We start from the raw sequence: 11,587 nt of genomic DNA, 5'->3' as shown, positions 1-11,587 counted from the left end.
TAAGGGAGGCGGGGTGGGCCGGCCAGGGGGGCCTGGTAGCCCTGTTGGGCCGAACGGCCCAAGGGAGAGGGTCTTCCTTCGTTCTTTTTTTTTTGCTTTGTTCTTTTGTTTTACTTTTCTTGTAACGTTTTTCTTTTATTAATTTTCATTTACTTCTAATCGGTTTTATTTTAGTATCAATAAAAATACAAAAGTGGCAGCTAAAATAGTGTTACAATTTATGCCGCTGCCACAAACAGTTGAGCACTGAAATAAAATAGTTTTGAAATTGTTTCTTATTTTTAAAAGCATTTGAATAACTGTTTTGCCACAGTTTATTTATTATAGTGCATTTTAACACTTCATAAAAGTGTGGTTTCTCCATCGATATTACATACGATTTATTTTTCATATTTAGAACATTTTAGTTTTGACATTTGAAATTTTTTGTTGTTTTCCTTGTTTTTGAATTTGAATTTGAATCGATTTTGAATCAACGCGAGTTTAATCAACAGTAATCGAGGTGACATGGCATCATTAGTAGAGGTTTACTGTGGCTTAATTATCCAGGTGTCACACGGAGGCAGGGGTCTGGGCTGGTGGTCGCTGGCGGTTCGAGAAAGATCGTTGACAGTGACTGGCGGGAGGTAGACGAAGGCCATCTGCCCGTTCCTTATAGATCGGACGGTTCATTAAAAAAATCGACTGACCTATTTATTTTTAGTCGACTGTTATCTTGACATGACCACATGTGGTGGTGTGCTGGAGGAGTACCTGCATTTCCCAGCCATCCCCGTGCTCATATATTACAAAATCATACGGAGTAGAATCTAATTTTGTTTGCCATGCAATATTGTAGAGCTATCATATGTCTCTTGTCATTTATTTTTCAGCCACCTGCTATCTGCTACTTTTGCAGTGCTTTAGTTCTGCACTATTGTTTTTTATGCATGGGTATTTCAGACTCTGCCAATCAATTGATAGAAGCACGAAATAAAAGAGAGAAGCAACTCCAGATTTCTTCGGGCTTAGGCAAGACACGTTTCAGCGTTATAAAGGGTGCAGTGGCAGTAGATGGAGACGGTAAAAGTAGCTCTGGAGTTGATGGTCTCGCTCGCCATGAACCACCATCCCAGGTGCTTTCTTTAACTTCGTGGTGTCATATGTAGTTGCATGTTGCATATGGTGTCTAGCTTGTATTCAAAAGGCCGAAGTCGGTCTTTATTAAGATAAGGAAAGGTATTTTTTACATGAACCACCATCCCGTGAGCACCAGAAGACAAATAGCTTGTCAGGGCACTAGCCGAGCCAGTGACAAGCCCAGCAAAGAGAGGCATCACCTGGAAGCTAACTAAAAAGCCGCGATGGTGGCGAAGCAGCCCGCCTCCCACCAGGCTCTCAGGTCCTAGATGATCATGCTCACCACTCCAGCCGGATGTCTAGCTTGTATTGCTTCCAATTTGGTTAAATTGCATCTGCTTAGCTTACACATTATACCTTTGAATATGACATGCCTTTCTGTTTTTGGTACATACTAGTACATCTGTGTATTAACCATGTTCTTACATCAAACTAATGTTCTTGTGTATCCCTCATCAATCACTTATGATGAGGCAGTCAGGCAAGTGGAATACTCCTGATTTAAAGAATGCAGTGTCAGCCTCCCAACATGATTCTCAAGAAACAGCAAGGCTAGATGAAGATAGTGAACGTAGCTCTATAGTTGATTACCGAATTCCCCCTACACTAGCATCACAGGTGCTTGCTCTAGCTTGGCGGCATGATATGTGGTTGCATGTTGCATATGGTGTCTTGTAATTCTTCCAATCGGGTTAAACTGCATGTGCTATTCTGCTTAGCTTATACATTATACCTGTTAATGTGACATGCCTTCCTGTATTTAGTACATAGTACATCTGTCTATTAAGCATGTCCTCACATAAAACTATTGTTTTTTTGTATCCCGCATAAATCAATATGACGAGACACCTTCAGTATATGCAGTGTGATATTAGTTGCATCTTTGATATGATTTATAGCATGCGTTGCTTCTAATTTGTTGAAATGCCATTTATGATGGGACACTTCTAACTTGGCAGAGTCATATTGGTTGCATATTTCACGTGGTGTCTAGCTTGCATTGCTTCTTATTTGGTGAAATGGTTTCTGCTTAGTTTACACAAACAGTTGTGAATATGCCATGCCGTCCTGTTTTTCGTATTATTCCATCCTGGAATCATGTGTTTGCCTTACATCAAAGTAGTGATTGTCAGTATCATGCACGAATGAGTTCTGCAGAGTGAATTTTATTGCTTTTTCTTGTCGGTTTTACTTGACAATTCAAAATCAATAAAGCGGAAGGAAGTTAGCAAGGCAGCGGATGAAGGTTCTCCTTCCAAATGGAGGTCCTCTACAAATTCTACTCCTCCATCCCCCCAAGATGATTTCCAAGTCAACACATGCATAGACACTCAACATAGTTGTGTTGGTGATGAGCACGTCTCCCCTAGTGCACCATCAAAGGTGCTCCCTCTAACTTGGCACTGTTATATGTGGTTGCATGTTATGTATGATGTCTAGTTTGTATTGCTTCTAATTTTGTTGAATTACATCTGCTTACTTTACACATTATACTTGTGACTAAGACACGTGTTCCTGTTTCTAGAACATACAATATCTATCTATCACACCATGTTCTTACATCAAAGTACATTTGTTCTGAAGAACTAAATTGTTATTCATTTTTCTTGTCGGCTTGACTTAACATGGCACAGAGAAAGAGGAAGAAAGATAGAATGACAGGGAAAGGGAAGCGCAACAATCCTGCAGATTCTGCTGGTACTGATGGTGCAATAGAAGGTCAAAGTCTAGCGGAAAATTGTACCAACAGGGTATCCCATGCTACACGAGCTGCAGAACAAGCCAAACAGAAACAAATAGCTGCCACCAAACAAGCAGAGACAACCCTAGTTGTTGCAACACCTTCCACAGTACCACCAGCTGAACGATTTACTCGTTCGTCAACTCAGCTAGCAGCACATTCCCAAGCTCCGTTGCCAGCTGACACTACTTCTGAGGCACTCTTGACACAAGATGAGTTGGCAAGATCAGATGAACTTTGTGAGCTTCAACAGCAAGAAGGTAGTTGCTGGAGTCAAGTTACAGTTGCATGCTTCTTTATATGTAGTCCCACAGTTTGATGTACACTAACACTTCCTATGTTTGTTGTTGGACTAGCACCTAGGCGCAAGAGGAAACAAACATCAGGGATAATGCTCGATAGGTTAACTAAATCTAGAGGAGGAAGAATGGAGATCCGTTTTGAGGCAGGTTTTAAAAGGCCACGTGATGCTACAGAGTCAGCCAAGTTAGTATCAGAGGCAGCGGTTGCTGTTAGGTGTCATGTATGTATCCTCCCAACATGGATTCAGTACAGGAATGACAAAGACGAAACCCAGTTCAACACCTTCCTCGACCATTTATCTGTAAGTATGGTTATGTATGGAAACTAGTAATATCGTCTTGCTCTGTCCAATATTTTCTAGGTTGCTGATAATGAGACTCCCATAATTTTCAACAGAGGTTCAAGTTGCATAGCCAAGATGATGCAACCAGACAAGCTTGCACCCATGTTTTCAAGTCTACTCTGCGATAGTATCGGTATAACTTGAGGAAAACTCACTTTGAAGGCAAGGCTAACAGTGAACTTGCCCAAACATCTCCAGTGGAAAATATATCTGATGAAGACTGGAGAGGCCTCGTTAAACACTGGTCCGATCCAAAGTATCAGATACATTATATATATGTCGTCAAATCACATGTTGAAGTCCTATTTACGCATGTGCCACACAAATCTATCTTCTTGTAGGTGAACTGTTCAAAGAACAAGGCCAACCGTAAGAAAGTGAAATTCCAACATACGACAGGATCTCGTAGCTATATTGCACACTGCGAGGCTCTTGTAATTAGCTGTTGTTTCACTCTTTTCGCTGTACCATATTATCAGATCTATATTGACTTGTCCAAATGCAGAGGAAAGCCCGCAAGGACCAAAAAGTACCTGAACCAAATGTTGTGGAAATCTTCAAGGACTGTCACACCAGCAAGAAGAAGGGCATGACTACACCAGTCAAAGCCGCTGTTGTAAGTCCTTAATCCTCATGCCTTTTAACTACTACTTACTCTGACTTGTGCCTTGAACTGCATGGTTTGCAGCCAATGTCTATTACTCTTTTCAATTTTATACACAATTGTCTTAGCGTATCATTGCACCTTACAAGGTTTAAAAGAGAGGAGTGATGTTCCTTTGATCTTGACCTGTAATCTAGTTCCATGCTGGACTTGCCCACACAATGTTACAATTGCCTATTTGTCTATTCTCAGTTGTTTTGTGATATGAATGATGTCATATTATGCTTACCGTATTATAAACTTCGTCTCTTTATCCTTAGCCCTCAATACAATGTGAAGAAATAGACAATACATTATCGATGGTACATGGTCATATGTTTGGAACCTGGTTTTATTATGTACTTTGCAATAAAATACAACTATTATTTTACATGGGTTCACCAGAATAAGTTCTGTATATAGACCAAAGCTATTTTGTTTGGTTTTGCTGCCTCCTTAATATCTTCTGTTCTGGTTGCTCCATCGGACAATACAGCATGAAAACGTAACAGTCAGGTCAAATGAACTGAGCTTCTGAACTTCTGGTGGTGCATTTATCTGCTAGACGGTTAACTTTTATGCCAACCTTCCTTTTGTTTTATAGTTGTAATTTGTTTTGGTGCGATACAAAATTTGTTCTTAACGTGCAGCCACCGGCTGAAGAAAACAGCAAGCCATTTTTGTATAGTGTAGGGTGTTCCCTATATTTGCACTCGTGGCGAACTTTGATGCCCACCGGCTGTAGTTAACATGGGCCTCCTATGGGTCGTAGAAACAATGGGCCTTCCGAGGGCCATAGAAACAATGGGCCTTCCGAGGGCCATAGAAACAATGGGCCTTCTACGTGGCGTAGAAACAATGGGCCTTATACGGGCCGTAGACACAATGGGCCTTCTATGGGCCGTATCATCAATGGGCCTTCTACGGGCTTATGATCGGTTGGCCAACCATGGGCCAATAACAACCCACATTATGGCCGTAAATGGGCTAGAGTTGAAATCGCCCGTTCATGGGCCGACCACGGGCCGTCGTTAATCGGACGTATTTTGATGACGCTATGAAAACGGCCCAACGTATTAACGGGCCACAAACGGGCCGACTGTAACCATGGGCTGAATTTGGCCCACAAGCAGAAATGACAGTAACGGGCCATAAGTAAACGAATGTGGAAATGAGCCCAAGAATAAATGGGCCCCGAGAAGGCCGAAAGATAACATGGGCTGGAAACGGCCCAACGGAATAATGGGCCGTAATGGGTATAAAGTGATACACTGTTCATTACGGGCCAGTTTCACCACGGGCCGTTAATGGGTATAAAGTGATACACTGTTCATTACGGGCCAGTTTTACCACGGGCCGTTAATGGGCCGAGAGTAATAAGGGCCTCATATGGGTCGAAAGACATCATGGGCCAAACATGGGCCGGAAGTTAAAACGGGCTGGAATTATATTGGACGGCCCAGATGACGCTACTAGGCCTAATTCGGTTAGGCCGTAAATGGGCCCTGGTTAGCAAGCTGTAAATGGGCTATATGCGAACAGGCCGTTAACAGGCTTGCCATGGGCCGGCCCGCCACCTTTTGACCAAGTCAAACGGGCCGGCCTTTTCACAGGAATGGGCCTCTGTTGGGCCGTCCCACGTGTCGACGTATCATAGGCGCTTTGTGTCCAATGAGTGGATGACATCTGTCCCAACGGTGAGCCGACACGTGTTTCCTCCAGCCAATTATGATTTTACACATGGAAAATCCCCATTGGTCGGGGCTGTTAACGGGTTATCGGATCCAAAACCGGACCCGATAGCTTAACGGCGTTCCGTTACGGTGGATGCCACGTGTCGGTCACCCTTGATGAAAGCACTTCTGTGACGCGTGATTTATCGTCAGGGAAGTGGACACTTCCATGATGATAATTTTGGTAATGTCATGGAACACTTCTATAACAGCACATGTATGACTATCTTGATTCTGTCATAAATTTGTCATGGATGTACATGGATGACAAAAAATGCGACCTACTGTGACAAACACGTATCATCACGGAAGTGTATTTTTTTGTAGTGCATGGGCCGGACTGATGGGTTGTGAAGATACGGAGACCGAAGACTGCACCCGTGTCCGGATGGGACTCTCCTTGGCGTGGAAGGCAAGCTCGGCGACCGAATATGTAGATTCCTTTCTTTGTAACCGACCTTGTGTAACCCTAGATCCTCCCGGTGTCTATATAAACCGGAGGACTTAGTCCGGAAACAGAGATACTTGATACGTCCATTTTGCATCATGCTTTTATATCGATATTTATTACATTATGGGCTGTTATTACATGTTATGTCACAATACTTATGCCAATTCTCTCTTATTTTACAAGGTTTACATAAGGAGGGAGAATGCCGGCAGCTGGAATTCTGGGCTGGAAAAGGAGCAAATATTAGAGACCTATTCTGCACAACTCCAAAAGTCCTGAAACTCCATGAAAGTTATTTCTAGAAATAATAAAAAATACTGAGCGGAAGAAATACGTCAGGGGGGCCACCACCTGCCCACGAGGGTGGGGGGTGCGCCCCCTGCCTCGTGGGCCCCCTGTTGGCTCTCCGGTGGCCATCTTCTGCTATATGAAGTCTTCCGTCCAGGGAAAAATCATAAGCAACCTTTCGGGACGAGACTCCGCCGCCACGAGGCAGAACCTTGGCGGAACCAATATAGGGCTCCGGCAGAGCTGTTCTGCCGGGGACACTTCCCTCAGAGAGGGCGAAATCATCGCCATCGTCATCACCAACACTCCTCTCATCGGGAGAGGGCAATCTCCATCAACATCTTCACCAGCACCATCTCCTCTCAAAACCCTAGTTTATCTCTTGTATCCAATTCTTGTCTCCAAGTCCGGGATTGGTACTAGTAGGTTGCTAGTAGTGTTGATTACTCCTTGTTGTTGATGCTAGTTGGTTTATTTGGTGGAAGATCATATGTTCAGATCCTATGCATATTAATACCCCTCTGATTATGAACATGAATATGCTTTGTGAGTAGTTACGTTTGTTCCTGAGGACATGGGAGAAGTCTTGCTATTAGTAGTCATGTGAATTTGGTATTCGTTCGATATTTTGTTGAGATGTATGTTGTCTATCCTCTAGTGGTGTTATGTGAACGTCGACTACATAACACTTCACCATTATTTGGGCCTAGAGGAAGGCATTGGGGAGTAATAAGTAGATGATGGGTTGGTAGAGTGACAGAAGCTTAAACCCTAGTTTATGCGTTGCTTCGTAAGGGGCTGATTTGGATCCATATGTTTCATGCTATGGTTAGGTTTACCTTAATACTTTTGTTGTAGTTGCGGATGCTTGCAATAGATGTTAATCATAAGTGGGATGCTTGTTCAAGTAAGAACAGCACCCAAGCTCCGGTCCACCCACATATCAAATTATCAAAGTACCGAACGCGAATCATATGAACGTGATGAAAACTAGCTTGACGATAATTCCCATGAGTCCTCGGGAGCGCTTTTCTCTATATAAGAGTTTGTCCAGGCTTGTCCTTTGCTACAAAAAGGATTGGGCCACCTTGCTGCACTTTATTTACTTTTGTTACTTGTTGCTCGTTACAAATTATCCTATCACAAAACTATCTGTTACCACTTATTTCAGTACTTGCAGAGAATACCTTGCTGAAAACCGCTTATCATTTCCTTCTGCTCCTCGTTGGGTTCGACACTCTTACTTATCAAAACGACTACGATAGATCCCCTATACTTGTGGGTCATCAAGACTCTTTTCTGGCGCCGTTGCCGGGGAGTGAAGCGCCTTTGGTAGGTGGAATTTGGTAAGGAAAAATTTATAAAGTGTGCTGAAATTTACTGTCACTTGTTACTATGGAAAGTAATCCTGTAAGGGGCTTGTTTGGGGTATCTTCACCCCGACCAGTAGAGCAAAGAATTGCTCCTCAACCTACTGAACCTACTGAAAATGAAAATGAAAATGTACACTTTGATATTCCTTCGGGTATGTTAGAAAAACTGCTAGCTAATCCTTTTGCAGGAGATGGAACAAAGCATCCTGTTGAGCACCTAATATATGTGGATGAAGTTTGTGGATTATTTAAGCTTGCAGGTATACCCGGTGATGTTGTTAAGAGGAAGGTCTTCCCTTTATCTTTGAAGGGAGATGCATCGACATGGTATAGGCTATGTGATAATATGGGGTCATGGAACTATAAACTATTGAAATTGGAATTTCATCAGAAATTTTATCCTATGCATCTTGTTCATCGTGATCGCAATTATATATATAATTTTTGGCCTCGCGAAGGAGAAAGCATCGCTCAAGCTTGGGGGAGGCTTAAATCAATGTTATATTCATGCCCCAATCATGAGCTCTCAAGAGAAATAATTATTCAAAGTTTTTATGCTCGGCTTTCTGATAACAATCGCACCATGCTCGATACTTCTTGTGCTGGCTCTTTTATGATGAAGAGTACTGAATTCAAATGGAATTTATAGGATAGAATTAAACGCAACTCTGAAGATTGGGATCTCGACAAAGGTAACGAGTCAGGTATGACACCTAAGTTTGATTGTGTTAAATCTTTTATGGATACCGATGGTTTCCGTAAATTTAGCACTAAATATGGACTTGACTCTGAGATAGTAGCTTCTTTCTGTGAACCTTTTGCTACTTATGTTGATCTCCCCAAGGAGAAGTGGTTTAAATATCATCCTCCCATAGAAGTAAAAGTAGATGCACCTATTAAAGTTGAAGAAAAGACTATCACTTATAATGATCCTGTTGTTCCTACTACTTATGTTGAGAAACCACCTTTCCCTGTTAGAATAAAGGATCATGCTAAAGCTTCAACTGTGGTTTGTAAAAGCAATATTAGAACTTATACACCTCCTGAGCAAGTTAAAGTTGAACCTAATATTGCTATTGTTAAAGATCTCTTGGCTGATAATATTGATGGGCATGTTATTTATTTCTGCGGTAAAACTGCTAGAATTGCCAAACCTTGTGGTAAAGATAAACATAGACCTGTGGTAGGCATGCCTGTTATTTATGTTAAAATAGGAGATCATTGTTATCATGCACTATAGGAAACAGCTACTTTGCCGTCTGCCATGGCGGACGGCAAAGGCTCGAAAGGCGGACGGTAAAGACCTTTGCCGTCAGCCGCGGACGGCAAAAGGCTCCGGCAAAGAAGGCTACGGTAAACAGCTGCTTTGCCGTCTGCTTCCTGGCGGCGGACGGCAAAGGCCCTTTGCCGTCTGCGGCGGACGGCAAAGAGGGCGGACGGCAATATTTGCGCTGTCAGTCCGTTAAGTGGCTAACGGCAGACCTTTGCCGTCCGCCGCAGACGGCAAAGAGCCTTCGGTCTTTGCCGTCCGCCTTATGATGTCATCTACACGTCACTAGATGGCAGGTTCTTTGCCGTCTGCCACTGTAGGCAAACTGACCAGGTTCTTTGCCGTCTGCCACTGTAGGCAAACTGACCAGGTTCTTTGCCGTCTGCCACGGACGGCAAAGTCTTTGCCGTCTGCCACTGTAGGCAAACTGACCAAATGGGTCAGCTCCCAGGAAGCACAGTTGGCTGCCACGTCGCTTCTTTGCCGTCCGCGGCAGACGGCAAAGAGCTCTTTGCCGTCGGTGGCAGACGGCAAAGAGCCTGCATATTGTCTGTTTTTTCTGTTTTTTGTTAAATCCCACAATTTGCACAGAAAATATATATGACATATAGATATATTTCACAGGCATTCATCACATAAACAAGTTCATACATCATTTCATACATAAACAAGGTCCATCCATCATTTCATACATAAACAAGTTCCATCCATCATTTCATACATAAAGAAGTTCCATCCATACATAAAGTAGCACTCCATAGCTAAGGTGACTAGAATGAGAAGACAAGAATGAGAAGACAAGAAGAAGAAGAGTAGAACAAGCACTCCATCCAGCACATAATGAAATCTGCAAAATGGCAAAATAAGAAAGTTAGAAATGGATCGTTTTTGAGGTAACTAAGGTGAAATGGATCCTTTTTGAGGTAACTAAGGTGAAATGGATCTTTTTTAGCTCACTTAGGTCAAATGGATCGTTTTTGAGCTAACTTAGTTGAAATGGATCGGTTTTGAGCTAACTTTGTTGAAATGGATCATTTTTGAGCTAATTTAGTTGAAATGGATCATTTTCAGCTAACTTAGGTGAAATGGATCATTTAAGAGCTAATTTAGGTGAAATGGATCGTTTTTTAGCTCACTTAGGTCAAATGGATCGTTTATGAGCTAAATTAGTTGAAATGGATCGTTTATGATATAACCTAGGTAAGATGGGTCATTTTGGAGTTAACGTAGGTGAAATGGGCCATTTTAAAGCTAACGTAGGTAAAATGGATCATTTAGGAGCTAATCTAGGTAAAATGGGTCATTTTTGAGCTAACTTGGATGAACTGCATCATTTATAAGCTAACCTAGGTAAAATGGGTCATTTTGGAGGAAAATAAGCTAACTCTAGGTCATTATGGTAAGCATATTGGAGGAAATAAAGCTAAGTCTAGGTCTTTATGCATTTGTTAAGCAAAACACTAGAGAAACTTACCGTGATCAGGGAGATGTAGGAGCGGGGTGGCTAGTGCCGCTACCTGGAGAAGGATCGTGCGATGCGTTTCTGGAGTTAAGCTGCAACAAAGATCATTTCCAATGTCTCGTTAGCATTACGACACTCAAATGTTAAGACTACCAACTAATGTCCATTCAAACTAAACTCACCGTGCTCCCAGGAGCAATCACTGGCATCGGCGGAGCGGGCTGACCGGACTTCTCGCACACAGACTGCACATTTGGTTTTCAGAACAGAGTCATACTAGTTAGTAATGAGACTCAAATGTTAAGACTAGCAAGTAATCTGCAGAAGAAACTTACCACAAGGAGCTCGTACATGGCCCTTGCCTGCATGTCATTCCATGCCCTCTCCTCCTCCATCATCTTTCTCGTCCTCTCCTCCATCTCCCGCTGCCTCTCCGCCGCCTCCGCCAGAAGTTTCTCCGTTCTATCTCTCTCAGTCTGTATAGCAGCCTGCAACACCACTCACATGACCATTTGTAATCATTGATGGAAGCGCACACAATGTAATGGAGAAAGATAGCTGAGTACGTATCACTAACCTTGATGGCGAGTTGCACTGGCCGTTCACGAGGCCTTATCTCAGGAGCGGAGCTCGACTGGCGCGCCTTGATCTCCGGGAGAGTGCTAGGACAACGGATAAGTCCATCTCCAATGGCTATGGAGCCATGGGACCTCCCGCCAGCAGATATCATCACCAGCTCTGGATCAATGGGACCCTGGCTCGGGTTAAAGTCCTCCCCTTTCCTCGCCTTCCCCTCATCTCTATATCTCACGAGCTTGTTGTGGGAGGAGATGTTGGTGAAGTTGTTTGCATCATCGAGGT

The sequence above is a fragment of the Aegilops tauschii genome, chromosome 3 (genome assembly GCF_002575655.3).
Source record: "Aegilops tauschii subsp. strangulata cultivar AL8/78 chromosome 3, Aet v6.0, whole genome shotgun sequence".
NCBI classification, from domain to species: Eukaryota; Viridiplantae; Streptophyta; class Magnoliopsida; order Poales; family Poaceae; genus Aegilops; species Aegilops tauschii.
This window is presented reverse-complemented; position numbering follows the sequence as displayed.